This window comes from Lepisosteus oculatus, unplaced genomic scaffold (genome assembly GCF_040954835.1).
Source record: "Lepisosteus oculatus isolate fLepOcu1 unplaced genomic scaffold, fLepOcu1.hap2 HAP2_SCAFFOLD_75, whole genome shotgun sequence".
In the NCBI taxonomy this organism is placed as follows: domain Eukaryota; kingdom Metazoa; phylum Chordata; class Actinopteri; order Semionotiformes; family Lepisosteidae; genus Lepisosteus; species Lepisosteus oculatus.
The window spans coordinates 341,306-368,538 of record NW_027168309.1 but is presented as its reverse complement, the minus strand read 5'-3'; the positions used below and the strand labels follow the sequence as shown (position 1 = coordinate 368,538).

Below are 27,233 nucleotides of genomic sequence, written 5' to 3'. Positions count from 1 at the left end.
ACCCCGCTTGCTTTGTATCATTCGCAAGTTTGTGGTTAAAGAGTAAAAAAGGCTGGAATTCTTCTGCCAGCCGGCAGGATTTCTTCTGCACTCACCCAGAAAAGCCAAGAATTGTATTTCATCTTTCGCAAGCTGTATTTTCCAGGAGGAGAATGAATACTTGCATTAAACTGAATCAAGCCGACAGAGACGCACAGCCGTTGTTTTTCTCCATGGGAAGTTTTTCGTTAAGGAAAAACACCGTTGTCATTTTCTTGCCAGCCGGCGGTATTTCTTGTGCAGCGATGAGCCAGATTTGTATTTCGTATTTCGCAAGTTGTGTGAATTTCTTGAAGTTGAAAGTGAATTCGCTCCAGAAAAGAAATGTCGCTTGAAAGCCGTGGCTGTTTGTTAAACCGCAGGACCTGAGCTTGCGTTCTGTTTCTCATGGCGTTCGCAAAGGCGATTCCTGCCTTTAAAACTGCTGTGTCTGCGACTGAAAGTGGCGTGTGTCGCAGCTTCTAAAGTCTTGTTGACGCTCCTCGATGTTGCTTTCTCTCTGCCTAAGGAAGTTCGATTGTCGCGTCGGAAGGAGGAGACCTAATCCTTCCAGCTGTAAGCCACCCTTCAGTCTTCTGAAGGGTGTCCGAGTGCTAGCATGTCATTTGGCTTTTTTGGGGGGGAAACGGAGAGCGGCATTGAAAAAGGTTACCGCCGCCGCCTCGCCCTCCGTGTTAAATGATCGCAAGCCGGCGGCGGCGGCGCTCCCTATAGTCGTGGCCGAGCGGTTAAGGCGCTGGGCTAGAAAGCCATTGGGGTCTCCCCGCGTTGGCTCGAATCCTGCCGACTACGGCGCCCTTCTCCTGTCGCTTCGGCCTGCCCAGAAAAAGGCGGAGTGCCGTTTCTCTCTTCCTGCTTCTTGTACAAATGCTAAATCGCTTGGACCTGCTGCCTTGGAAGTAATGTCTTCAACATCCACCAGTGACATTTCACAGCTGGAAGCACACTGCCACGCTTTTGGCATTGGCATGTCTTGCGCCCTACTTCCAGCCTTTGAAGACCTAAGTATTCAAACTGAAAGAACCGGCTGAATGAGTGTTTGCAGTGCACCAGGAGGAGCAGGGACCATAGCATTGGAGGGGTGAGGATGGCGCAGATGGAAACGTTTTCATGCGCTCCTCTGGGAGGAATGAAAAGAAAAGACGAAACCGGAAACAGTAGTAGCCGCAAGAGGAAGTGTCTTCAAGCGCCAAGCAAGCGCTCCTCGTTAGTATAGTGGTGCGTATCCCCGCCTGTCACGTGGGAGACCAGGGATGGATTGCTTGACGGCGAGCCAGGTTGCTTTTCTCCCATCAGATTCCAACCGCTAATGCTAACGCAGTGTGTGGGAGCTTACATGCTTTTCCTTTCCCGTCTTTTTCGGACGACTATTCCAAAGGGGTAACCTGAAGGAATAGGGGCCTGAAGACACGAGGCATTCTTAAACCAGCACTGGGCTGCACGGCCTTCTGTTGTGATCAGGTTATATTCGAGTCAAAAAGCCAGAGCATCCGCTTCCATCCTATGGAGCACGAGCTAAATCGGAAGAGGCAGGGGATACACCTACGCCTATCGGCGCACGTTCCCCGCGGCAGGCTGCTTCACCCATTTGCACCCGACTGGAGACGGCACTGAGCAAGCTTTTTGTCAGGAGTGGGATTCGAACCCACGCCTCCAGGGGAGACTGCGACCTGAACGCAGCGCCTTAGACCGCTCGGCCATCCTGACGCGGGCCCCCTGTCCCGGGGCGGTCTGATGAGCCACCGCGATCCCACTACGCTCCTCGAGTATCGCACTGTTATTAATACTACAGTGTGACTCCAGCATTAATATGTTTGGAAAATGTGTCGGCTTTTATAATCCAGTGTAGAGCAGCATGTGATGATTTGTGCTACAACACCAAGCGCTCAAAGTGACGTCTGCGTTTGTCGTTGAAACTTTCAACTCTTTCATCACTTATGTAGGAAATAAAAAGAGCAGTTGTGCGCCACACGCAGAGAGGCCGTCAGCAGAGTGGCGCAGCGGAAGCGTGCTGGGCCCATAACCCAGAGGTCGATGGATCGAAACCATCCTCTGCTACATGTGTCCTATGCACGATTCATAAGCGTGCCATTAGGTTAGCAAAGTGCCTTCAAATAGTCTGCATCTCCCTTTCTTTAAATTCTGTCCTGAGTTTCTCTCTCGTGTGTGTTTGTGCAAGCTTGACACTTGCGGGACTCTTTAATCTTCACCAATACGGAGATGACCAAATGTGTCTTCGGTTGTTCTGAGGTCTTTGATAGTTTCTTTGAAAGCTTCAACTGAACCTCGAAATCGAAGCAGTTATGTTTATATTGATTTCTCGCGTTAATCATTACGAACCAGGAACAGCCAGCACACTCGGTCGCATTAGTAATTATGTCACGTCTCTACTTAGCAGAGCATTCAAAGGCCCACTGGAAGTAGTAAAGCACTAAAACACTGCAAAACTGAACTCGGGAAAATCATACTGGGAGCTCTGAGCGATGTCTGCATCCAAGCCATCCAATACGGACTCTGAAACCTTGGAATATCAACACTATGATGCGCTACCTTTTACCTGGAGCAAAACGATGGAATTAGAAGAATGCTTACCGCAGGATACAACTGTGCCGCTGTTATTTGGAGCACGGTTTTCACTTGCATGAAAACTACAGCAGAACGTAGAAGGATGATCACTGAGGAGTCCACGCGGGCATGCTGAGGAGATTGTAGGTCGTACATTTCAATGATTACTGACATTTGCGCTGCTGGAGGTACAGTAATCAACAAAGAACAGGGTGTGCTACTCTCGAATCCGGTCAGCACATGATGAAAAGCCAGGAAGTATACCTTGTCAAATTGCCGTCAACAGGGACAAGTTAACCACCAGCTCCACCGGCGCCCGGCTAGCTCAGTCGGTAGAGCATGAGACTCTTAATCTCAGGGTCGTGGGTTCGAGCCCCACGTTGGGCGGTGCCCGTCTCCTTATTAACAAAGTTTCCCGCTCATCCTTGAACCTCTTACACCTCGATGGTACCGAGCACTGCGTTTTAATGCACAGGTGTGATCAAACCGAGATGAAAAGGGCGTATCTAGCTCCTTGCCCGAGAGATAAATCAAAGGTTCCGCAGATAATCCCTTGGCTCCGGTCACCCGGACGCAGATAGGAGCTGCAGCCATCATAACTTGTATGAAAACTAAGAAGAGCTCCTGTCTATTTACAGTTTCATTTACTCTAGCGTTTCCTTAAACATTGCGTGTACGAAGGCTAAGAAATTGGAGAGCTATTCTAATACAATAACTATTAGGAATCTTTTCGGCATAACAGTTTCACTGTGATTTTGCAGGTAACACGTACGTTGGGAAAACATTTTGAACGCGATCAATAACCGCACTGGAAAAATGTGGGAAAGAAAGGGCGAAAAGCGACTCTTCAACATGTGGAAATATCTTCCTGAGCGGAGCCCTCTTCTCGAAGCTCAACACTCTGCAAGAGTCACTTCTCCCAACTTGCGCCCGCAGGTTTCCGTAGTGTGCCTGCAAAGAGCCATCCGCTTGAGACAGGTGCACCTCCCGATTTCATTGAACTAAGCTAGATGCACAATTTCTAATGCAGCCTTCATCACAATAGACAGTTCATTTCTCGAAAGCTTGTCGTAAAAAAAGGAAACAAAGAACGAAAACGTATAGCTGACAATCTTCTGAAGATGCAGATTCAGCTTTGGGGAAATGGACATTTTATGTATGCAGATGCTTTTCAAGCGCTGGTTTTAGAACGTCGCTGTGCTTCCAGCATCCTTTTCAGCCTTCTAAACTGGCTACCGAGGTGCCGATCACATTGTAAAGCGGTTGAGAGGCCGGAGCTGCTCAAACCGCTCTTGCCGTTTCCCATCAATCAAAAGCAGTATGTTGTTTCTGTGTATGGAAAGCTTTTCAAGTCTGGCATCGACACGCACCTTTCCTGAAACGTCCAAAAGGTGAATGCTTCGCAAAGAAATCCAGTCTACCTTCAGGGGGCATGATGTTGAAATCGGAATGAGCCCTGGGTGGGCTTGAAGCAGCAGCTGTTCAGTTAACAGCTGCACAGAAACGCACCCCGCTTGCTTTGTATCATTCGCAAGTTTGTGGTTAAAGAGTAAAAAAGGCTGGAATTCTTCTGCCAGCCGGCAGGATTTCTTCTGCACTCACCCAGAAAAGCCAAGAATTGTATTTCATCTTTCGCAAGCTGTATTTTCCAGGAGGAGAATGAATACTTGCATTAAACTGAATCAAGCCGACAGAGACGCACAGCCGTTGTTTTTCTCCATGGGAAGTTTTTCGTTAAGGAAAAACACCGTTGTCATTTTCTTGCCAGCCGGCGGTATTTCTTGTGCAGCGATGAGCCAGATTTGTATTTCGTATTTCGCAAGTTGTGTGAATTTCTTGAAGTTGAAAGTGAATTCGCTCCAGAAAAGAAATGTCGCTTGAAAGCCGTGGCTGTTTGTTAAACCGCAGGACCTGAGCTTGCGTTCTGTTTCTCATGGCGTTCGCAAAGGCGATTCCTGCCTTTAAAACTGCTGTGTCTGCGACTGAAAGTGGCGTGTGTCGCAGCTTCTAAAGTCTTGTTGACGCTCCTCGATGTTGCTTTCTCTCTGCCTAAGGAAGTTCGATTGTCGCGTCGGAAGGAGGAGACCTAATCCTTCCAGCTGTAAGCCACCCTTCAGTCTTCTGAAGGGTGTCCGAGTGCTAGCATGTCATTTGGCTTTTTTGGGGGTGAAACGGAGAGCGGCATTGAAAAAGGTTACCGCCGCCGCCTCGCCCTCCGTGTTAAATGATCGCAAGCCGGCGGCGGCGGCGCTCCCTATAGTCGTGGCCGAGCGGTTAAGGCGCTGGGCTAGAAAGCCATTGGGGTCTCCCCGCGTTGGCTCGAATCCTGCCGACTACGGCGCCCTTCTCCTGTCGCTTCGGCCTGCCCAGAAAAAGGCGGAGTGCCGTTTCTCTCTTCCTGCTTCTTGTACAAACGCTAAATCAATTGGACCTGCTGCCTTGGAAGTAATGTCTTCAACATCCACCAGTGACATTTCACAGCTGGAAGCACACTGCCACGCTTTTGGCATTGGCATGTCTTGCGCCCTACTTCCAGCCTTTGAAGACCTAAGTATTCAAACTGAAAGAACCGGCTGAATGAGTGTTTGCAGTGCACCAGGAGGAGCAGGGACCATAGCATTGGAGGGGTGAGGATGGCGCAGATGGAAACGTTTTCATGCGCTCCTCTGGGAGGAATGAAAAGAAAAGACGAAACCGGAAACAGTAGTAGCCGCAAGAGGAAGTGTCTTCAAGCGCCAAGCAAGCGCTCCTCGTTAGTATAGTGGTGCGTATCCCCGCCTGTCACGTGGGAGACCAGGGATGGATTGCTTGACGGCGAGCCAGGTTGCTTTTCTCCCATCAGATTCCAACCGCTAATGCTAACGCAGTGTGTGGGAGCTTACATGCTTTTCCTTTCCCGTCTTTTTCGGACGACTATTCCAAAGGGGTAACCTGAAGGAATAGGGGCCTGAAGACACGAGGCATTCTTAAACCAGCACTGGGCTGCACGGCCTTCTGTTGTGATCAGGTTATATTCGAGTCAAAAAGCCAGAGCATCCGCTTCCATCCTATGGAGCACGAGCTAAATCGGAAGAGGCAGGGGATACACCTACGCCTATCGGTGCACGTTCCCCGCGGCAGGCTGCTTCACCCATTTGCACCCGACTGGAGACGGCACTGAGCAAGCTTTTTGTCAGGAGTGGGATTCGAACCCACGCCTCCAGGGGAGACTGCGACCTGAACGCAGCGCCTTAGACCGCTCGGCCATCCTGACGCGGGCCCCCTGTCCCGGGGCGGTCTGATGAGCCACCGCGATCCCACTACGCTCCTCGAGTATCGCACTGTTATTAATACTACAGTGTGACTCCAGCATTAATATGTTTGGAAAATGTGTCGGCTTTTATAATCCAGTGTAGAGCAGCATGTGATGATTTGTGCTACAACACCAAGCGCTCAAAGTGACGTCTGCGTTTGTCGTTGAAACTTTCAACTCTTTCATCACTTATGTAGGAAATAAAAAGAGCAGTTGTGCGCCACACGCAGAGAGGCCGTCAGCAGAGTGGCGCAGCGGAAGCGTGCTGGGCCCATAACCCAGAGGTCGATGGATCGAAACCATCCTCTGCTACATGTGTCCTATGCACGATTCATAAGCGTGCCATTAGGTTAGCAAAGTGCCTTCAAATAGTCTGCATCTCCCTTTCTTTAAATTCTGTCCTGAGTTTCTCTCTCGTGTGTGTTTGTGCAAGCTTGACACTTGCGGGACTCTTTAATCTTCACCAATACGGAGATGACCAAATGTGTCTTCGGTTGTTCTGAGGTCTTTGATAGTTTCTTTGAAAGCTTCAACTGAACCTCGAAATCGAAGCAGTTATGTTTATATTGATTTCTCGCGTTAATCATTACGAACCAGGAACAGCCAGCACACTCGGTCGCATTAGTAATTATGTCACGTCTCTACTTAGCAGAGCATTCAAAGGCCCACTGGAAGTAGTAAAGCACTAAAACACTGCAAAACTGAACTCGGGAAAATCATACTGGGAGCTCTGAGCGATGTCTGCATCCAAGCCATCCAATACGGACTCTGAAACCTTGGAATATCAACACTATGATGCGCTACCTTTTACCTGGAGCAAAACGATGGAATTAGAAGAATGCTTACCGCAGGATACAACTGTGCCGCTGTTATTTGGAGCACGGTTTTCACTTGCATGAAAACTACAGCAGAACGTAGAAGGATGATCACTGAGGAGTCCACGCGGGCATGCTGAGGAGATTGTAGGTCGTACATTTCAATGATTACTGACATTTGCGCTGCTGGAGGTACAGTAATCAACAAAGAACAGGGTGTGCTACTCTCGAATCCGGTCAGCACATGATGAAAAGCCAGGAAGTATACCTTGTCAAATTGCCGTCAACAGGGACAAGTTAACCACCAGCTCCACCGGCGCCCGGCTAGCTCAGTCGGTAGAGCATGAGACTCTTAATCTCAGGGTCGTGGGTTCGAGCCCCACGTTGGGCGGTGCCCGTCTCCTTATTAACAATGTTTCCCGCTCATCCTTGAACCTCTTACACCTCGATGGTACCGAGCACTGCGTTTTAATGCACAGGTGTGATCAAACCGAGATGAAAAGGGCGTATCTAGCTCCTTGCCCGAGAGATAAATCAAAGGTTCCGCAGATAATCCCTTGGCTCCGGTCACCCGGACGCAGATAGGAGCTGCAGCCATCGTAACTTGTATGAAAACTAAGAAGAGCTCCTGTCTATTTACAGTTTCATTTACTCTAGCGTTTCCTTAAACATTGCGTGTACGAAGGCTAAGAAATTGGAGAGCTATTCTAATACAATAACTATTAGGAATCTTTTCGGCATAACAGTTTCACTGTGATTTTGCAGGTAACACATACGTTGGGAAAACATTTTGAACGCGATCAATAACCGCACTGGAAAAATGTGGGAAAGAAAGGGCGAAAAGCGACTCTTCAACATGTGGAAATATCTTCCTGAGCGGAGCCCTCTTCTCGAAGCTCAACACTCTGCAAGAGTCACTTCTCCCAACTTGCGCCCGCAGGTTTCCGTAGTGTGCCTGCAAAGAGCCATCCGCTTGAGACAGGTGCACCTCCCGATTTCATTGAACTAAGCTAGATGCACAATTTCTAATGCAGCCTTCATCACAATAGACAGTTCATTTCTCGAAAGCTTGTCGTAAAAAAAGGAAACAAAGAACGAAAACGTATAGCTGACAATCTTCTGAAGATGCAGATTCAGCTTTGGGGAAATGGACATTTTATGTATGCAGATGCTTTTCAAGCGCTGGTTTTAGAACGTCGCTGTGCTTCCAGCATCCTTTTCAGCCTTCTAAACTGGCTACCGAGGTGCCGATCACATTGTAAAGCGGTTGAGAGGCCGGAGCTGCTCAAACCGCTCTTGCCGTTTCCCATCAATCAAAAGCAGTATGTTGTTTCTGTGTATGGAAAGCTTTTCAAGTCTGGCATCGACACGCACCTTTCCTGAAACGTCCAAAAGGTGAATGCTTCGCAAAGAAATCCAGTCTACCTTCAGGGGGCATGATGTTGAAATCGGAATGAGCCCTGGGTGGGCTTGAAGCAGCAGCTGTTCAGTTAACAGCTGCACAGAAACGCACCCCGCTTGCTTTGTATCATTCGCAAGTTTGTGGTTAAAGAGTAAAAAAGGCTGGAATTCTTCTGCCAGCCGGCAGGATTTCTTCTGCACTCACCCAGAAAAGCCAAGAATTGTATTTCATCTTTCGCAAGCTGTATTTTCCAGGAGGAGAATGAATACTTGCATTAAACTGAATCAAGCCGACAGAGACGCACAGCCGTTGTTTTTCTCCATGGGAAGTTTTTCGTTAAGGAAAAACACCGTTGTCATTTTCTTGCCAGCCGGCGGTATTTCTTGTGCAGCGATGAGCCCGATTTGTATTTCGTATTTCGCAAGTTGTGTGAATTTCTTGAAGTTGAAAGTGAATTCGCTCCAGAAAAGAAATGTCCAGTCGCATGAAAGCCGTGGCTGTTTGTTAAACCGCAGGACAGGACAGCTTGCGTTCTGTTTCTCATGGCGTTCGCAAAGGCGATTCCTGCCTTTAAAACTGCTGTGTCTGCGACTGAAAGTGGCGTGTGTCGCAGCTTCTAAAGTCTTGTTGACGCTCCTCGATGTTGCTTTCTCTCTGCCTAAGGAAGTTCGATTGTCGCGTCGGAAGGAGGAGACCTAATCCTTCCAGCTGTAAGCCACCCTTCAGTCTTCTGAAGGGTGTCCGAGTGCTAGCATGTCATTTGGCTTTTTTGGGGGGGAAACGGAGAGCGACATTGAAAAAGGTTACCGCCGCCGCCTCGCCCTCCGTGTTAAATGATCGCAAGCCGGCGGCGGCGGCGCTCCCTGTAGTCGTGGCCGAGCGGTTAAGGCGAAGGGCTAGAAAGCCATTGGGGACTCCCCGCGTCGGCTCGAATCCTGCCGACTACGGCGCCCTTCTCCTGTCGCTTCGGCCTGCCCAGAAAAAGGCGGAGTGCCGTTTCTCTCTTCCTGCTTCTTGTACAAACGCTTAATCGCTTGGACCTTCTGCCTTGGAAGTAATGTCTTTAACATCCACCAGTGACATTTCACAGCTGGAAGCACACAGCCACGCTTTTGGCATTGGCATGTCTTGCGCCCTACTTCCAGCCTTTGAAGACCTAATTATTCAAACTGAAAGAACCGGCTGAATGAGTGTTTGCAGTGCACCAGGAGGAGCAGGGACCATAGCATTGGAGGGGTGAGGATGGCGGAGATGGAAACGTTTTCATGCGCTCCTCTGGGAGGAATGAAAAGAAAAGACGAAACCGGAAACAGTAGTAGCCGCAAGAGGAAGTGTCTTCAAGCGCCAAGCAAGCGCTCCTCGTTAGTATAGTGGTGCGTATCCCCGCCTGTCACGTGGGAGACCAGGGATGGATTGCTTGACGGCGAGCCAGGTTGCTTTTCTCCCATCAGATTCCAACCGCTAATGCTAACGCAGTGTGTGGGAGCTTACATGCTTTTCCTTTCCCGTCTTTTTCGGACGACTATTCCAAAGGGGTAACCTGAAGGAATAGGGGCCTGAAGACACGAGGCATTCTTAAACCAGCACTGGGCTGCACGGCCTTCTGTTGTGATCAGGTTATATTCGAGTGAAAAAGCCAGAGCATCCGCTTCCATCCTATGGAGCACGAGCTAAATCGGAAGAGGCAGGGGATACACCTACGCCTATCGGCGCACGTTCCCTGCGTCAGGCTGCTTCACCCATTTGCACCCGACTGGAGACGGCACTGAGCAAGCTTTTTGTCAGGAGTGGGATTTGAACCCACGCCTCCAGGGGAGACTGCGACCTGAACGCAGCGCCTTAGACCGCTCGGCCATCCTGACGCTGGCCCCTAATCCCGGGGCGGTCTGATGAGCCACCGCGATCCCACTACGCTCCTCGAGTATCGCACTGTTATTAATACTACATTGTGACTCCAGCATTAAAATGTTTGGAAAATGTGTCGGCTTTTATAATGCAGTGTAGAGCAGCATGTGATGATTTGTGCTACAACACCAAGCGCTCAAAGTGACGTCTGCGTTTGTCGTTGAAACTTTCAACTCTTTCATCACTTATGTAGGAAATAAAAAGAGCAGTTGTGCGCAACGCGCAGAGCGGCCGTCAGCAGAGTGGCGCAGCGGAAGCGTGCTGGGCCCATAACCCAGAGGTCGATGGATCGAAACCATACTCTGCTACGTGTGTCCTATGCATGATTCATAATCATGCCATTGGGTTAGCAAAGTGCCTTCAAATAGTCTGCATCTCCCTTTCTTTAAGTTCTGTCCTGAGTTTCTCTCTCGTGTGTGTTTGTGCAAGCTTGACACTTGCGGGACTCTTTAATCTTCACCAATACGGAGATGACCAAATGTGTCTTCGGTTGTTCTGAGGTCTTTGATAGTTTCTTCGAATGCTTCAACTGAACCTCGAAATCGAAGCAGTTATGTTTATATTGATTTCTCGCGTTAATCATTACGAACCAGGAACAGCCAGCACACTCGGTCGCATTAGTAATTATGTCACGTCTCTACTTAGCAGAGCATTCAAAGGCCCACTGGAAGTAGTAAAGCACTAAAACACTGCAAAACTGAACTCGGGAAAATCATACTGGGAGCTCTGAGCGATGTCTGCATCCAAGCCATCCAATACGGACTCTGAAACCTTGGAATATCAACACTATGATGCGCTACCTTTTACCTGGAGCAAAACGATGGAATTAGAAGAATGCTTACCGCAGGATACAACTGTGCCGCTGTTATTTGGAGCACGGTTTTCACTTGCATGAAAACTACAGCAGAACGTAGAAGGATGATCACTGAGGAGTCCACGCGGGCATGCTGAGGAGATTGTAGGTCGTACATTTCAATGATTACTGACATTTGCGCTGCTGGAGGTACAGTAATCAACAAAGAACAGGGTGTGCTACTCTCGAATCCGGTCAGCACATGATGAAAAGCCAGGAAGTATACCTTGTCAAATTGCCGTCAACAGGGACAAGTTAACCACCAGCTCCACCGGCGCCCGGCTAGCTCAGTCGGTAGAGCATGAGACTCTTAATCTCAGGGTCGTGGGTTCGAGCCCCACGTTGGGCGGTGCCCGTCTCCTTATTAACAAAGTTTCCCGCTCATCCTTGAACCTCTTACACCTCGATGGTACCGAGCACTGCGTTTTAATGCACAGGTGTGATCAAACCGAGATGAAAAGGGCGTATCTAGCTCCTTGCCCGAGAGATAAATCAAGGGTTCCGCAGATAATCCCTTGGCTCCGGTCACCGGGACGCAGATAGGAGCTGCAGCCATCATAACTTGTATGAAAACTAAGAAGAGCTCCTGTCTATTTACAGTTTCATTTACTCTAGCGTTTCCTTAAACATTGCGTGTACGAAGGCTAAGAAATTGGAGAGCTATTCTAATACAATAACTATTAGGAATCTTTTGGGCATAACAGTTTCACTGTGATTTTGCAGGTAACACGTACGTTGGGAAAACATTTTGAACGCGATCAATAACCGCACTGGAAAAATGTGGGAAAGAAAGGGCGAAAAGCGACTCTTCAACATGTGGAAATATCTTCCTGAGCGGAGCCCTCTTCTCGAAGCTCAACACTCTGCAAGAGTCACTTCTCCCAACTTGCGCCCGCAGGTTTCCGTAGTGTGCCTGCAAAGAGCCATCCGCTTGAGACAGGTGCACCTCCCGATTTCATTGAACTAAGCTAGATGCACAATTTCTAATGCAGCCTTCATCACAATAGACAGTTCATTTCTCGAAAGCTTGTCGTAAAAAAAGGAAACAAAGAACGAAAACGTATAGCTGACAATCTTCTGAAGATGCAGATTCAGCTTTGGGGAAATGGACATTTTATGTATGCAGATGCTTTTCAAGCGCTGGTTTTAGAACGTCGCTGTGCTTCCAGCATCCTTTTCAGCCTTCTAAACTGGCTACCGAGGTGCCGATCACATTGTAAAGCGGTTGAGAGGCCGGAGCTGCTCAAACCGCTCTTGCCGTTTCCCATCAATCAAAAGCACTATGTTGTTTCTGTGTATGGAAAGCTTTTCAAGTCTGGCATCGACACGCACCTTTCCTGAAACGTCCAAAAGGTGAATGCTTCGCAAAGAAATCCAGTCTACCTTCAGGGGGCATGATGTTGAAATCGGAATGAGCCCTGGGTGGGCTTGAAGCAGCAGCTGTTCAGTTAACAGCTGCACAGAAACGCACCCCGCTTGCTTTGTATCATTCGCAAGTTTGTGGTTAAAGAGTAAAAAAGGCTGGAATTCTTCTGCCAGCCGGCAGGATTTCTTCTGCACTCACCCAGAAAAGCCAAGAATTGTATTTCATCTTTCGCAAGCTGTATTTTCCAGGAGGAGAATGAATACTTGCATTAAACTGAATCAAGCCGACAGAGACGCACAGCCGTTGTTTTTCTCCATGGGAAGTTTTTCGTTAAGGAAAAACACCGTTGTCATTTTCTTGCCAGCCGGCGGTATTTCTTGTGCAGCGATGAGCCAGATTTGTATTTCGTATTTCGCAAGTTGTGTGAATTTCTTGAAGTTGAAAGTGAATTCGCTCCAGAAAAGAAATGTCGCTTGAAAGCCGTGGCTGTTTGTTAAACCGCAGGACCTGAGCTTGCGTTCTGTTTCTCATGGCGTTCGCAAAGGCGATTCCTGCCTTTAAAACTGCTGTGTCTGCGACTGAAAGTGGCGTGTGTCGCAGCTTCTAAAGTCTTGTTGACGCTCCTCGATGTTGCTTTCTCTCTGCCTAAGGAAGTTCGATTGTCGCGTCGGAAGGAGGAGACCTAATCCTTCCAGCTGTAAGCCACCCTTCAGTCTTCTGAAGGGTGTCCGAGTGCTAGCATGTCATTTGGCTTTTTTGGGGGGGAAACGGAGAGCGACATTGAAAAAGGTTACCGCCGCCGCCTCGCCCTCCGTGTTAAATGATCGCAAGCCGGCGGCGGCGGCGCTCCCTATAGTCGTGGCCGAGCGGTTAAGGCGCTGGGCTAGAAAGCCATTGGGGTCTCCCCGCGTTGGCTCGAATCCTGCCGACTACGGCGCCCTTCTCCTGTCGCTTCGGCCTGCCCAGAAAAAGGCGGAGTGCCGTTTCTCTCTTCCTGCTTCTTGTACAAACGCTAAATCGCTTGGACCTGCTGCCTTGGAAGTAATGTCTTCAACATCCACCAGTGACATTTCACAGCTGGAAGCACACTGCCACGCTTTTGGCATTGGCATGTCTTGCGCCCTACTTCCAGCCTTTGAAGACCTAAGTATTCAAACTGAAAGAACCGGCTGAATGAGTGTTTGCAGTGCACCAGGAGGAGCAGGGACCATAGCATTGGAGGGGTGAGGATGGCGCAGATGGAAACGTTTTCATGCGCTCCTCTGGGAGGAATGAAAAGAAAAGACGAAACCGGAAACAGTAGTAGCCGCAAGAGGAAGTGTCTTCAAGCGCCAAGCAAGCGCTCCTCGTTAGTATAGTGGTGCGTATCCCCGCCTGTCACGTGGGAGACCAGGGATGGATTGCTTGACGGCGAGCCAGGTTGCTTTTCTCCCATCAGATTCCAACCGCTAATGCTAACGCAGTGTGTGGGAGCTTACATGCTTTTCCTTTCCCGTCTTTTTCGGACGACTATTCCAAAGGGGTAACCTGAAGGAATAGGGGCCTGAAGACACGAGGCATTCTTAAACCAGCACTGGGCTGCACGGCCTTCTGTTGTGATCAGGTTATATTCGAGTCAAAAAGCCAGAGCATCCGCTTCCATCCTATGGAGCACGAGCTAAATCGGAAGAGGCAGGGGATACACCTACGCCTATCGGCGCACGTTCCCCGCGGCAGGCTGCTTCACCCATTTGCACCCGACTGGAGACGGCACTGAGCAAGCTTTTTGTCAGGAGTGGGATTCGAACCCACGCCTCCAGGGGAGACTGCGACCTGAACGCAGCGCCTTAGACCGCTCGGCCATCCTGACGCGGGCCCCCTGTCCCGGGGCGGTCTGATGAGCCACCGCGATCCCACTACGCTCCTCGAGTATCGCACTGTTATTAATACTACAGTGTGACTCCAGCATTAAAATGTTTGGAAAATGTGTCGGCTTTTATAATCCAGTGTAGAGCAGCATGTGATGATTTGTGCTACAACACCAAGCGCTCAAAGTGACGTCTGCGTTTGTCGTTGAAACTTTCAACTCTTTCATCACTTATGTAGGAAATAAAAAGAGCAGTTGTGCGCCACACGCAGAGAGGCCGTCAGCAGAGTGGCGCAGCGGAAGCGTGCTGGGCCCATAACCCAGAGGTCGATGGATCGAAACCATCCTCTGCTACGTGTGTCCTATGCATGATTCATAATCATGCCATTGGGTTAGCAAAGTGCCTTCAAATAGTCTGCATCTCCCTTTCTTTAAGTTCTGTCCTGAGTTTCTCTCTCGTGTGTGTTTGTGCAAGCTTGACACTTGCGGGACTCTTTAATCTTCACCAATACGGAGATGACCAAATGTGTCTTCGGTTGTTCTGAGGTCTTTGATAGTTTCTTCGAATGCTTCAACTGAACCTCGAAATCGAAGCAGTTATGTTTATATTGATTTCTCGCGTTAATCATTACGAACCAGGAACAGCCAGCACACTCGGTCGCATTAGTAATTATGTCACGTCTCTACTTAGCAGAGCATTCAAAGGCCCACTGGAAGTAGTAAAGCACTAAAACACTGCAAAACTGAACTCGGGAAAATCATACTGGGAGCTCTGAGCGATGTCTGCATCCAAGCCATCCAATACGGACTCTGAAACCTTGGAATATCAACACTATGATGCGCTACCTTTTACCTGGAGCAAAACGATGGAATTAGAAGAATGCTTACCGCAGGATACAACTGTGCCGCTGTTATTTGGAGCACGGTTTTCACTTGCATGAAAACTACAGCAGAACGTTGAAGGATGATCACTGAGAAGTCCACAATGCTGAGGAGATTGTAGGTCGTACATTTCAATGATTACTGACATTTGCGCTGCTGGAGGTACAGTAATCAACAAAGAACAGGGTGTGCTACTCTCGAATCCGGTCAGCACATGATGAAAAGCCAGGAAGTATACCTTGTCAAATTGCCGTCAACAGGGACAAGTTAACCACCTGCGCCACCGGCGCCCGGCTAGCTCAGTCGGTAGAGGATGAGACTCTTAATCTCAGGGTCGTGGGTTCGAGCCCCACGTTGGGCGGTGCCCGTCTCCTTATTAACAAAGTTTCCCGCTCATCCTTGAACCTCTTACACCTCGATGGTACCGAGCACTGCGTTTTAATGCACAGGTGTGATCAAACCGAGATGAAAAGGGCGTATCTAGCTCCTTGCCCGAGAGATAAATCAAGGGTTCCGCAGATAATCCCTTGGCTCCGGTCACCGGGACGCAGATAGGAGCTGCAGCCATCATAACTTGTATGAAAACTAAGAAGAGCTCCTGTCTATTTACAGTTTCATTTACTCTAGCGTTTCCTTAAACATTGCGTGTACGAAGGCTAAGAAATTGGAGAGCTATTCTAATACAATAACTATTAGGAATCTTTTGGGCATAACAGTTTCACTGTGATTTTGCAGGTAACACGTACGTTGGGAAAACATTTTGAACGCGATCAATAACCGCACTGGAAAAATGTGGGAAAGAAAGGGCGAAAAGCGACTCTTCAACATGTGGAAATATCTTCCTGAGCGGAGCCCTCTTCTCGAAGCTCAACACTCTGCAAGAGTCACTTCTCCCAACTTGCGCCCGCAGGTTTCCGTAGTGTGCCTGCAAAGAGCCATCCGCTTGAGACAGGTGCACCTCCCGATTTCATTGAACTAAGCTAGATGCACAATTTCTAATGCAGCCTTCATCACAATAGACAGTTCATTTCTCGAAAGCTTGTCGTAAAAAAAGGAAACAAAGAACGAAAACGTATAGCTGACAATCTTCTGAAGATGCAGATTCAGCTTTGGGGAAATGGACATTTTATGTATGCAGATGCTTTTCAAGCGCTGGTTTTAGAACGTCGCTGTGCTTCCAGCATCCTTTTCAGCCTTCTAAACTGGCTACCGAGGTGCCGATCACATTGTAAAGCGGTTGAGAGGCCGGAGCTGCTCAAACCGCTCTTGCCGTTTCCCATCAATCAAAAGCACTATGTTGTTTCTTTGTATGGAAAGCTTTTCAAGTCTGGCATCGACACGCACCTTTCCTGAAACGTCCAAAAGGTGAATGCTTCGCAAAGAAATCCAGTCTACCTTCAGGGGGCATGATGTTGAAATCGGAATGAGCCCTGGGTGGGCTTGAAGCAGCAGCTGTTCAGTTAACAGCTGCACAGAAACGCACCCCGCTTGCTTTGTATCATTCGCAAGTTTCTGGTTAAAGAGTAAAAAAGGCTGGAATTCTTCTGCCAGCCGGCAGGATTTCTTCTGCACTCACCCAGAAAAGCCAAGAATTGTATTTCATCTTTCGCAAGCTGTATTTTCCAGGAGGAGAATGAATACTTGCATTAAACTGAATCAAGCCGACAGAAACGCACAGCCGTTGTTTTTCTCCATGGGAAGTTTTTCGTTAAGGAAAAACACCGTTGTCATTTTCTTGCCAGCCGGCGGTATTTCTTGTGCAGCGATGAGCCCGATTTGTATTTCGTATTTCGCAAGTTGTGTGAATTTCTTGAAGTTGAAAGTGAATTCGCTCCAGAAAAGAAATGTCCAGTCGCATGAAAGCCGTGGCTGTTTGTTAAACCGCAGGACAGGACAGCTTGCGTTCTGTTTCTCATGGCGTTCGCAAAGGCGATTCCTGCCTTTAAAACTGCTGTGTCTGCGACTGAAAGTGGCGTGTGTCGCAGCTTCTAAAGTCTTGTTGACGCTCCTCGATGTTGCTTTCTCTCTGCCTAAGGAAGTTCGATTGTCGCGTCGGAAGGAGGAGACCTAATCCTTCCAGCTGTAAGCCACCCTTCAGTCTTCTGAAGGGTGTCCGAGTGCTAGCATGTCATTTGGCTTTTTTGGGGGGGAAACGGAGAGCGACATTGAAAAAGGTTACCGCCGCCGCCTCGCCCTCCGTGTTAAATGATCGCAAGCCGGCGGCGGCGGCGCTCCCTGTAGTCGTGGCCGAGCGGTTAAGGCGAAGGGCTAGAAAGCCATTGGGGACTCCCCGCGTCGGCTCGAATCCTGCCGACTACGGCGCCCTTCTCCTGTCGCTTCGGCCTGCCCAGAAAAAGGCGGAGTGCCGTTTCTCTCTTCCTGCTTCTTGTACAAACGCTTAATCGCTTGGACCTTCTGCCTTGGAAGTAATGTCTTTAACATCCACCAGTGACATTTCACAGCTGGAAGCACACAGCCACACTTTTGGCATTGGCATGTCTTGCGCCCTACTTCCAGCCTTTGAAGACCTAATTATTCAAACTGAAAGAACCGGCTGAATGAGTGTTTGCAGTGCACCAGGAGGAGCAGGGACCATAGCATTGGAGGGGTGAGGATGGCGGAGATGGAAACGTTTTCATGCGCTCCTCTGGGAGGAATGAAAAGAAAAGACGAAACCGGAAACAGTAGTAGCCGCAAGAGGAAGTGTCTTCAAGCGCCAAGCAAGCGCTCCTCGTTAGTATAGTGGTGCGTATCCCCGCCTGTCACGTGGGAGACCAGGGATGGATTGCTTGACGGCGAGCCAGGTTGCTTTTCTCCCATCAGATTCCAACCGCTAATGCTAACGCAGTGTGTGGGAGCTTACATGCTTTTCCTTTCCCGTCTTTTTCGGACGACTATTCCAAAGGGGTAACCTGAAGGAATAGGGGCCTGAAGACACGAGGCATTCTTAAACCAGCACTGGGCTGCACGGCCTTCTGTTGTGATCAGGTTATATTCGAGTGAAAAAGCCAGAGCATCCGCTTCCATCCTATGGAGCACGAGCTAAATCGGAAGAGGCAGGGGATACACCTACGCCTATCGGCGCACGTTCCCTGCGTCAGGCTGCTTCACCCATTTGCACCCGACTGGAGACGGCACTGAGCAAGCTTTTTGTCAGGAGTGGGATTTGAACCCACGCCTCCAGGGGAGACTGCGACTTGAACGCAGCGCCTTAGACCGCTCGGCCATCCTGACGCTGGCCCCTAATCCCGGGGCGGTCTGATGAGCCACCGCGATCCCACTACGCTCCTCGAGTATCGCACTGTTATTAATACTACATTGTGACTCCAGCATTAAAATGTTTGGAAAATGTGTCGGCTTTTATAATGCAGTGTAGAGCAGCATGTGATGATTTGTGCTACAACACCAAGCGCTCAAAGTGACGTCTGCGTTTGTCGTTGAAACTTTCAACTCTTTCATCACTTATGTAGGAAATAAAAAGAGCAGTTGTGCGCAACGCGCAGAGCGGCCGTCAGCAGAGTGGCGCAGCGGAAGCGTGCTGGGCCCATAACCCAGAGGTCGATGGATCGAAACCATACTCTGCTACGTGTGTCCTATGCATGATTCATAATCATGCCATTGGGTTAGCAAAGTGCCTTCAAATAGTCTGCATCTCCCTTTCTTTAAGTTCTGTCCTGAGTTTCTCTCTCGTGTGTGTTTGTGCAAGCTTGACACTTGCGGGACTCTTTAATCTTCACCAATACGGAGATGACCAAATGTGTCTTCGGTTGTTCTGAGGTCTTTGATAGTTTCTTCGAATGCTTCAACTGAACCTCGAAATCGAAGCAGTTATGTTTATATTGATTTCTCGCGTTAATCATTACGAACCAGGAACAGCCAGCACACTCGGTCGCATTAGTAATTATGTCACGTCTCTACTTAGCAGAGCATTCAAAGGCCCACTGGAAGTAGTAAAGCACTAAAACACTGCAAAACTGAACTCGGGAAAATCATACTGGGAGCTCTGAGCGATGTCTGCATCCAAGCCATCCAATACGGACTCTGAAACCTTGGAATATCAACACTATGATGCGCTACCTTTTACCTGGAGCAAAACGATGGAATTAGAAGAATGCTTACCGCAGGATACAACTGTGCCGCTGTTATTTGGAGCACGGTTTTCACTTGCATGAAAACTACAGCAGAACGTAGAAGGATGATCACTGAGGAGTCCACGCGGGCATGCTGAGGAGATTGTAGGTCGTACATTTCAATGATTACTGACATTTGCGCTGCTGGAGGTACAGTAATCAACAAAGAACAGGGTGTGCTACTCTCGAATCCGGTCAGCACATGATGAAAAGCCAGGAAGTATACCTTGTCAAATTGCCGTCAACAGGGACAAGTTAACCACCAGCTCCACCGGCGCCCGGCTAGCTCAGTCGGTAGAGCATGAGACTCTTAATCTCAGGGTCGTGGGTTCGAGCCCCACGTTGGGCGGTGCCCGTCTCCTTATTAACAAAGTTTCCCGCTCATCCTTGAACCTCTTACACCTCGATGGTACCGAGCACTGCGTTTTAATGCACAGGTGTGATCAAACCGAGATGAAAAGGGCGTATCTAGCTCCTTGCCCGAGAGATAAATCAAGGGTTCCGCAGATAATCCCTTGGCTCCGGTCACCGGGACGCAGATAGGAGCTGCAGCCATCATAACTTGTATGAAAACTAAGAAGAGCTCCTGTCTATTTACAGTTTCATTTACTCTAGCGTTTCCTTAAACATTGCGTGTACGAAGGCTAAGAAATTGGAGAGCTATTCTAATACAATAACTATTAGGAATCTTTTGGGCATAACAGTTTCACTGTGATTTTGCAGGTAACACGTACGTTGGGAAAACATTTTGAACGCGATCAATAACCGCACTGGAAAAATGTGGGAAAGAAAGGGCGAAAAGCGACTCTTCAACATGTGGAAATATCTTCCTGAGCGGAGCCCTCTTCTCGAAGCTCAACACTCTGCAAGAGTCACTTCTCCCAACTTGCGCCCGCAGGTTTCCGTAGTGTGCCTGCAAAGAGCCATCCGCTTGAGACAGGTGCACCTCCCGATTTCATTGAACTAAGCTAGATGCACAATTTCTAATGCAGCCTTCATCACAATAGACAGTTCATTTCTCGAAAGCTTGTCGTAAAAAAAGGAAACAAAGAACGAAAACGTATAGCTGACAATCTTCTGAAGATGCAGATTCAGCTTTGGGGAAATGGACATTTTATGTATGCAGATGCTTTTCAAGCGCTGGTTTTAGAACGTCGCTGTGCTTCCAGCATCCTTTTCAGCCTTCTAAACTGGCTACCGAGGTGCCGATCACATTGTAAAGCGGTTGAGAGGCCGGAGCTGCTCAAACCGCTCTTGCCGTTTCCCATCAATCAAAAGCACTATGTTGTTTCTTTGTATGGAAAGCTTTTCAAGTCTGGCATCGACACGCACCTTTCCTGAAACGTCCAAAAGGTGAATGCTTCGCAAAGAAATCCAGTCTACCTTCAGGGGGCATGATGTTGAAATCGGAATGAGCCCTGGGTGGGCTTGAAGCAGCAGCTGTTCAGTTAACAGCTGCACAGAAACGCACCCCGCTTGCTTTGTATCATTCGCAAGTTTGTGGTTAAAGAGTAAAAAAGGCTGGAATTCTTCTGCCAGCCGGCAGGATTTCTTCTGCACTCACCCAGAAAAGCCAAGAATTGTATTTCATCTTTCGCAAGCTGTATTTTCCAGGAGGAGAATGAATACTTGCATTAAACTGAATCAAGCCGACAGAGACGCACAGCCGTTGTTTTTCTCCATGGGAAGTTTTTCGTTAAGGAAAAACACCGTTGTCATTTTCTTGCCAGCCGGCGGTATTTCTTGTGCAGCGATGAGCCAGATTTGTATTTCGTATTTCGCAAGTTGTGTGAATTTCTTGAAGTTGAAAGTGAATTCGCTCCAGAAAAGAAATGTCCAGTCGCATGAAAGCCGTGGCTGTTTGTTAAACCGCAGGACCTGAGCTTGCGTTCTGTTTCTCATGGCGTTCGCAAAGGCGATTCCTGCCTTTAAAACTGCTGTGACTGCGACTGAAAGTGGCGTGTGGCGCAGCTTCTAAAGTCTTGTTGACGCTCCTCGATGTTGCTTTCTCTCTGCCTAAGGAAGCTCGATTGTCGCGTCGGAACGGGGAGACCTAATCCTTCCAGCTTTAAGCCACCCTTCAGTCTTCTGAAGGGTGTCCGAGTGCTAGCATGTCATTTGGCTTTTTTTTGGGGGGAAGCGGAGAGCGACATTGAAAAAGGTTACCGCCGCTGCCTCGCCCTCCGTGTTAAATGATCGCAAGCCGGCGGCGGCGGCGCTCCCTGTAGTCGTGGCCGAGCGGTTAAGGCGATGGGCTAGAAAGCCATTGGGGTCTCCCCGCGTCGGCTCGAATCCTGCCCACTACGGCGCCCTTCTCCTGTCGCTTCGGCCTGCCCAGAAAAAGGCGGAGTGCCGTTTCTCTCTTCCTGCTTCTTGTACAAACGCTAAATCGCTTGGACCTGCTGCCTTGGAAGTAATGTCTTCAACATCCACCAGTGACATTTCACAGCTGGAAGCACACAGCCACGCTTTTGGCATTGGCATGTCTTTTGCGCCCTACTTCCAGCCTTTGAAGACCTAATTATTCAAACTGAAAGAACCGGCTGAATGAGTGTTTGCAGTGCACCAGGAGGAGCAGGGACCATAGCATTGGAGGGGTGAGGATGGCGCAGATGGAAACGTTTTCATGCGCTCCTCTGGGAGGAATGAAAAGAAAAGACGAAACCGGAAACAGTAGTAGCCGCAAGAGGAAGTGTCTTCAAGCGCCAAGCAAGCGCTCCTCGTTAGTATAGTGGTGCGTATCCCCGCCTGTCACGTGGGAGACCAGGGATGGATTGCTTGACGGCGAGCCAGGTTGCTTTTCTCCCATCAGATTCCAACCGCTAATGCTAACGCAGTGTGTGGGAGCTTACATGCTTTTCCTTTCCCGTCTTTTTCGGACGACTATTCCAAAGGGGTAACCTGAAGGAATAGGGGCCTGAAGACACGAGGCATTCTTAAACCAGCACTGGGCTGCACGGCCTTCTGTTGTGATCAGGTTATATTCGAGTCAAAAAGCCAGAGCATCCGCTTCCATCCTATGGAGCACGAGCTAAATCGGAAGAGGCAGGGGATACACCTACGCCTATCGGCGCACGTTCCCTGCGTCAGGCTGCTTCACCCATTTGCACCCGACTGGAGACGGCACTGAGCAAGCTTTTTGTCAGGAGTGGGATTCGAACCCACGCCTCCAGGGGAGACTGCGACCTGAACGCAGCGCCTTAGACCGCTCGGCCATCCTGACGCGGGCCCCCTGTCCCGGGGCGGTCTGATGAGCCACCGCGATCCCACTACGCTCCTCGAGTATCGCACTGTTATTAATACTACAGTGTGACTCCAGCATTAAAATGTTTGGAAAATGTGTCGGCTTTTATAATCCAGTGTAGAGCAGCATGTGATGATTTGTGCTACAACACCAAGCGCTCAAAGTGACGTCTGCGTTTGTCGTTGAAACTTTCAACTCTTTCATCACTTATGTAGGAAATAAAAAGAGCAGTTGTGCGCCACACGCAGAGGGGCCGTCAGCAGAGTGGCGCAGCGGAAGCGTGCTGGGCCCATAACCCAGAGGTCGATGGATCGAAACCATCCTCTGCTACGTGTGTCCTATGCACGATTCATAAGCATGCCATTGGGTTAGCAAAGTGCCTTCAAATAGTCTGCATCTCCCTTTCTTTAAATTCTGTCCTGAGTTTCTCTCTCGTGTGTGTTTGTGCAAGCTTGACACTTGCGGGACTCTTTAATCTTCACCAATACGGAGATGACCAAATGTGTCTTCGGTTGTTCTGAGGTCTTTGATAGTTTCTTTGAAAGCTTCAACTGAACCTCGAAATCGAAGCAGTTATGTTTATATTGATTTCTCACTGTAATCATTACGAACCAGGAACAGCCAGCACACTCGGTCGCATTAGTAATTATGTCACGTCTCTACTTAGCAGAGCATTCAAAGGCCCACTGGAAGTAGTAAAGCACTAAAACACTGCAAAACTGAACTCGGGAAAATCATACTGGGAGCTCTGAGCGATGTCTGCATCCAAGCCATCCAATACGGACTCTGAAACCTTGGAATATCAACACTATGATGCGCTACCTTTTACCTGGAGCAAAACGATGGAATTAGAAGAATGCTTACCGCAGGATACAACTGTGCCGCTGTTATTTGGAGCACGGTTTTCACTTGCATGAAAACTACAGCAGAACGTAGAAGGATGATCACTGAGGAGTCCACGCGGGCATGCTGAGGAGATTGTAGGTCGTACATTTCAATGATTACTGACATTTGCGCTGCTGGAGGTACAGTAATCAACAAAGAACAGGGTGTGCTACTCTCGAATCCGGTCAGCACATGATGAAAAGCCAGGAAGTATACCTTGTCAAATTGCCGTCAACAGGGACAAGTTAACCACCAGCTCTACCGGCGCCCGGCTAGCTCAGTCGGTAGAGCATGAGACTCTTAATCTCAGGGTCGTGGGTTCGAGCCCCACGTTGGGCGGTGCCCGTCTCCTTATTAACAAAGTTTCCCGCTCATCCTTGAACCTCTTACACCTCGATGGTACCGAGCACTGCGTTTTAATGCACAGGTGTGATCAAACCGAGATGAAAAGGGCGTATCTAGCTCCTTGCCCGAGAGATAAATCAAGGGTTCCGCAGATAATCCCTTGGCTCCGGTCACCGGGACGCAGATAGGAGCTGCAGCCATCATAACTTGTATGAAAACTAAGAAGAGCTCCTGTCTATTTACAGTTTCATTTACTCTAGCGTTTCCTTAAACATTGCGTGTACGAAGGCTAAGAAATTGGAGAGCTATTCTAATACAATAACTATTAGGAATCTTTTGGGCATAACAGTTTCACTGTGATTTTGCAGGTAACACGTACGTTGGGAAAACATTTTGAACGCGATCAATAACCGCACTGGAAAAATGTGGGAAAGAAAGGGCGAAAAGCGACTCTTCAACATGTGGAAATATCTTCCTGAGCGGAGCCCTCTTCTCGAAGCTCAACACTCTGCAAGAGTCACTTCTCCCAACTTGCGCCCGCAGGTTTCCGTAGTGTGCCTGCAAAGAGCCATCCGCTTGAGACAGGTGCACCTCCCGATTTCATTGAACTAAGCTAGATGCACAATTTCTAATGCAGCCTTCATCACAATAGACAGTTCATTTCTCGAAAGCTTGTCGTAAAAAAAGGAAACAAAGAACGAAAACGTATAGCTGACAATCTTCTGAAGATGCAGATTCAGCTTTGGGGAAATGGACATTTTATGTATCCAGATGCTTTTCAAGCGCTGGTTTTAGAACGTCGCTGTGCTTCCAGCATCCTTTTCAGCCTTCTAAACTGGCTACCGAGGTGCCGATCACATTGTAAAGCGGTTGAGAGGCCGGAGCTGCTCAAACCGCTCTTGCCGTTTCCCATCAATCAAAAGCACTATGTTGTTTCTTTGTATGGAAAGCTTTTCAAGTCTGGCATCGACACGCACCTTTCCTGAAACGTCCAAAAGGTGAATGCTTCGCAAAGAAATCCAGTCTACCTTCAGGGGGCATGATGTTGAAATCGGAATGAGCCCTGGGTGGGCTTGAAGCAGCAGCTGTTCAGTTAACAGCTGCACAGAAACGCACCCCGCTTGCTTTGTATCATTCGCAAGTTTCTGGTTAAAGAGTAAAAAAGGCTGGAATTCTTCTGCCAGCCGGCAGGATTTCTTCTGCACTCACCCAGAAAAGCCAAGAATTGTATTTCATCTTTCGCAAGCTGTATTTTCCAGGAGGAGAATGAATACTTGCATTAAACTGAATCAAGCCGACAGAGACGCACAGCCGTTGTTTTTCTCCATGGGAAGTTTTTCGTTAAGGAAAAACACCGTTGTCATTTTCTTGCCAGCCGGCGGTATTTCTTGTGCAGCGATGAGCCAGATTTGTATTTCGTATTTCGCAAGTTGTGTGAATTTCTTGAAGTTGAAAGTGAATTCGCTCCAGAAAAGAAATGTCCAGTCGCATGAAAGCCGTGGCTGTTTGTTAAACCGCAGGACCTGAGCTTGCGTTCTGTTTCTCATGGCGTTCGCAAAGGCGATTCCTGCCTTTAAAACTGCTGTGACTGCGACTGAAAGTGGCGTGTGGCGCAGCTTCTAAAGTCTTGTTGACGCTCCTCGATGTTGCTTTCTCTCTGCCTAAGGAAGCTCGATTGTCGCGTCGGAACGGGGAGACCTAATCCTTCCAGCTTTAAGCCACCCTTCAGTCTTCTGAAGGGTGTCCGAGTGCTAGCATGTCATTTGGCTTTTTTTTGGGGGGAAGCGGAGAGCGACATTGAAAAAGGTTACCGCCGCTGCCTCGCCCTCCGTGTTAAATGATCGCAAGCCGGCGGCGGCGGCGCTCCCTGTAGTCGTGGCCGAGCGGTTAAGGCGATGGGCTAGAAAGCCATTGGGGTCTCCCCGCGTCGGCTCGAATCCTGCCCACTACGGCGCCCTTCTCCTGTCGCTTCGGCCTGCCCAGAAAAAGGCGGAGTGCCGTTTCTCTCTTCCTGCTTCTTGTACAAACGCTAAATCGCTTGGACCTGCTGCCTTGGAAGTAATGTCTTCAACATCCACCAGTGACATTTCACAGCTGGAAGCACACAGCCACGCTTTTGGCATTGGCATGTCTTTTGCGCCCTACTTCCAGCCTTTGAAGACCTAATTATTCAAACTGAAAGAACCGGCTGAATGAGTGTTTGCAGTGCACCAGGAGGAGCAGGGACCATAGCATTGGAGGGGTGAGGATGGCGCAGATGGAAACGTTTTCATGCGCTCCTCTGGGAGGAATGAAAAGAAAAGACGAAACCGGAAACAGTAGTAGCCGCAAGAGGAAGTGTCTTCAAGCGCCAAGCAAGCGCTCCTCGTTAGTATAGTGGTGCGTATCCCCGCCTGTCACGTGGGAGACCAGGGATGGATTGCTTGACGGCGAGCCAGGTTGCTTTTCTCCCATCAGATTCCAACCGCTAATGCTAACGCAGTGTGTGGGAGCTTACATGCTTTTCCTTTCCCGTCTTTTTCGGACGACTATTCCAAAGGGGTAACCTGAAGGAATAGGGGCCTGAAGACACGAGGCATTCTTAAACCAGCACTGGGCTGCACGGCCTTCTGTTGTGATCAGGTTATATTCGAGTCAAAAAGCCAGAGCATCCGCTTCCATCCTATGGAGCACGAGCTAAATCGGAAGAGGCAGGGGATACACCTACGCCTATCGGCGCACGTTCCCTGCGTCAGGCTGCTTCACCCATTTGCACCCGACTGGAGACGGCACTGAGCAAGCTTTTTGTCAGGAGTGGGATTCGAACCCACGCCTCCAGGGGAGACTGCGACCTGAACGCAGCGCCTTAGACCGCTCGGCCATCCTGACGCGGGCCCCCTGTCCCGGGGCGGTCTGATGAGCCACCGCGATCCCACTACGCTCCTCGAGTATCGCACTGTTATTAATACTACAGTGTGACTCCAGCATTAAAATGTTTGGAAAATGTGTCGGCTTTTATAATCCAGTGTAGAGCAGCATGTGATGATTTGTGCTACAACACCAAGCGCTCAAAGTGACGTCTGCGTTTGTCGTTGAAACTTTCAACTCTTTCATCACTTATGTAGGAAATAAAAAGAGCAGTTGTGCGCCACACGCAGAGGGGCCGTCAGCAGAGTGGCGCAGCGGAAGCGTGCTGGGCCCATAACCCAGAGGTCGATGGATCGAAACCATCCTCTGCTACGTGTGTCCTATGCACGATTCATAAGCATGCCATTGGGTTAGCAAAGTGCCTTCAAATAGTCTGCATCTCCCTTTCTTTAAATTCTGTCCTGAGTTTCTCTCTCGTGTGTGTTTGTGCAAGCTTGACACTTGCGGGACTCTTTAATCTTCACCAATACGGAGATGACCAAATGTGTCTTCGGTTGTTCTGAGGTCTTTGATAGTTTCTTTGAAAGCTTCAACTGAACCTCGAAATCGAAGCAGTTATGTTTATATTGATTTCTCACTGTAATCATTACGAACCAGGAACAGCCAGCACACTCGGTCGCATTAGTAATTATGTCACGTCTCTACTTAGCAGAGCATTCAAAGGCCCACTGGAAGTAGTAAAGCACTAAAACACTGCAAAACTGAACTCGGGAAAATCATACTGGGAGCTCTGAGCGATGTCTGCATCCAAGCCATC

The 27,233-nt window shown here is 49.0% G+C and overlaps 16 non-coding genes across 16 annotated transcripts; 10 read left to right on the top strand and 6 right to left on the bottom strand.

The window, feature by feature from the left end:
- Positions 1-1,663: 1,663 nt before the first annotated feature.
- trnal-cag (transfer RNA leucine (anticodon CAG)) lies at positions 1,664-1,746 on the bottom strand. The gene has a single exon. It is a non-coding gene; the product is annotated as a tRNA-Leu (tRNA).
- Positions 1,747-2,025: 279 nt separating this feature from the next.
- trnam-cau (transfer RNA methionine (anticodon CAU)) lies at positions 2,026-2,097 on the top strand. The gene has a single exon. It is a non-coding gene; the product is annotated as a tRNA-Met (tRNA).
- An 821-nt stretch (positions 2,098-2,918) lies between these two features.
- Positions 2,919-2,991, top strand: trnak-cuu (transfer RNA lysine (anticodon CUU)). Its single transcript has one exon. It is a non-coding gene; the product is annotated as a tRNA-Lys (tRNA).
- A 2,783-nt stretch (positions 2,992-5,774) lies between these two features.
- trnal-cag (transfer RNA leucine (anticodon CAG)) lies at positions 5,775-5,857 on the bottom strand. The gene has a single exon. It is a non-coding gene; the product is annotated as a tRNA-Leu (tRNA).
- A 279-nt stretch (positions 5,858-6,136) lies between these two features.
- On the top strand, positions 6,137-6,208 carry trnam-cau (transfer RNA methionine (anticodon CAU)). Its single transcript has one exon. It is a non-coding gene; the product is annotated as a tRNA-Met (tRNA).
- An 821-nt stretch (positions 6,209-7,029) lies between these two features.
- On the top strand, positions 7,030-7,102 carry trnak-cuu (transfer RNA lysine (anticodon CUU)). The gene has a single exon. It is a non-coding gene; the product is annotated as a tRNA-Lys (tRNA).
- Positions 7,103-11,147: 4,045 nt separating this feature from the next.
- trnak-cuu (transfer RNA lysine (anticodon CUU)) lies at positions 11,148-11,220 on the top strand. The gene has a single exon. It is a non-coding gene; the product is annotated as a tRNA-Lys (tRNA).
- A 2,783-nt stretch (positions 11,221-14,003) lies between these two features.
- On the bottom strand, positions 14,004-14,086 carry trnal-cag (transfer RNA leucine (anticodon CAG)). The gene has a single exon. It is a non-coding gene; the product is annotated as a tRNA-Leu (tRNA).
- Positions 14,087-14,365: 279 nt separating this feature from the next.
- Positions 14,366-14,437, top strand: trnam-cau (transfer RNA methionine (anticodon CAU)). Its single transcript has one exon. It is a non-coding gene; the product is annotated as a tRNA-Met (tRNA).
- Positions 14,438-18,116: 3,679 nt separating this feature from the next.
- Positions 18,117-18,199, bottom strand: trnal-caa (transfer RNA leucine (anticodon CAA)). Its single transcript has one exon. It is a non-coding gene; the product is annotated as a tRNA-Leu (tRNA).
- A 1,172-nt stretch (positions 18,200-19,371) lies between these two features.
- On the top strand, positions 19,372-19,444 carry trnak-cuu (transfer RNA lysine (anticodon CUU)). The gene has a single exon. It is a non-coding gene; the product is annotated as a tRNA-Lys (tRNA).
- A 2,791-nt stretch (positions 19,445-22,235) lies between these two features.
- On the bottom strand, positions 22,236-22,318 carry trnal-cag (transfer RNA leucine (anticodon CAG)). Its single transcript has one exon. It is a non-coding gene; the product is annotated as a tRNA-Leu (tRNA).
- A 279-nt stretch (positions 22,319-22,597) lies between these two features.
- On the top strand, positions 22,598-22,669 carry trnam-cau (transfer RNA methionine (anticodon CAU)). The gene has a single exon. It is a non-coding gene; the product is annotated as a tRNA-Met (tRNA).
- Positions 22,670-23,490: 821 nt separating this feature from the next.
- Positions 23,491-23,563, top strand: trnak-cuu (transfer RNA lysine (anticodon CUU)). Its single transcript has one exon. It is a non-coding gene; the product is annotated as a tRNA-Lys (tRNA).
- A 2,791-nt stretch (positions 23,564-26,354) lies between these two features.
- Positions 26,355-26,437, bottom strand: trnal-cag (transfer RNA leucine (anticodon CAG)). Its single transcript has one exon. It is a non-coding gene; the product is annotated as a tRNA-Leu (tRNA).
- A 279-nt stretch (positions 26,438-26,716) lies between these two features.
- trnam-cau (transfer RNA methionine (anticodon CAU)) lies at positions 26,717-26,788 on the top strand. The gene has a single exon. It is a non-coding gene; the product is annotated as a tRNA-Met (tRNA).
- Positions 26,789-27,233: the final 445 nt, after the last annotated feature.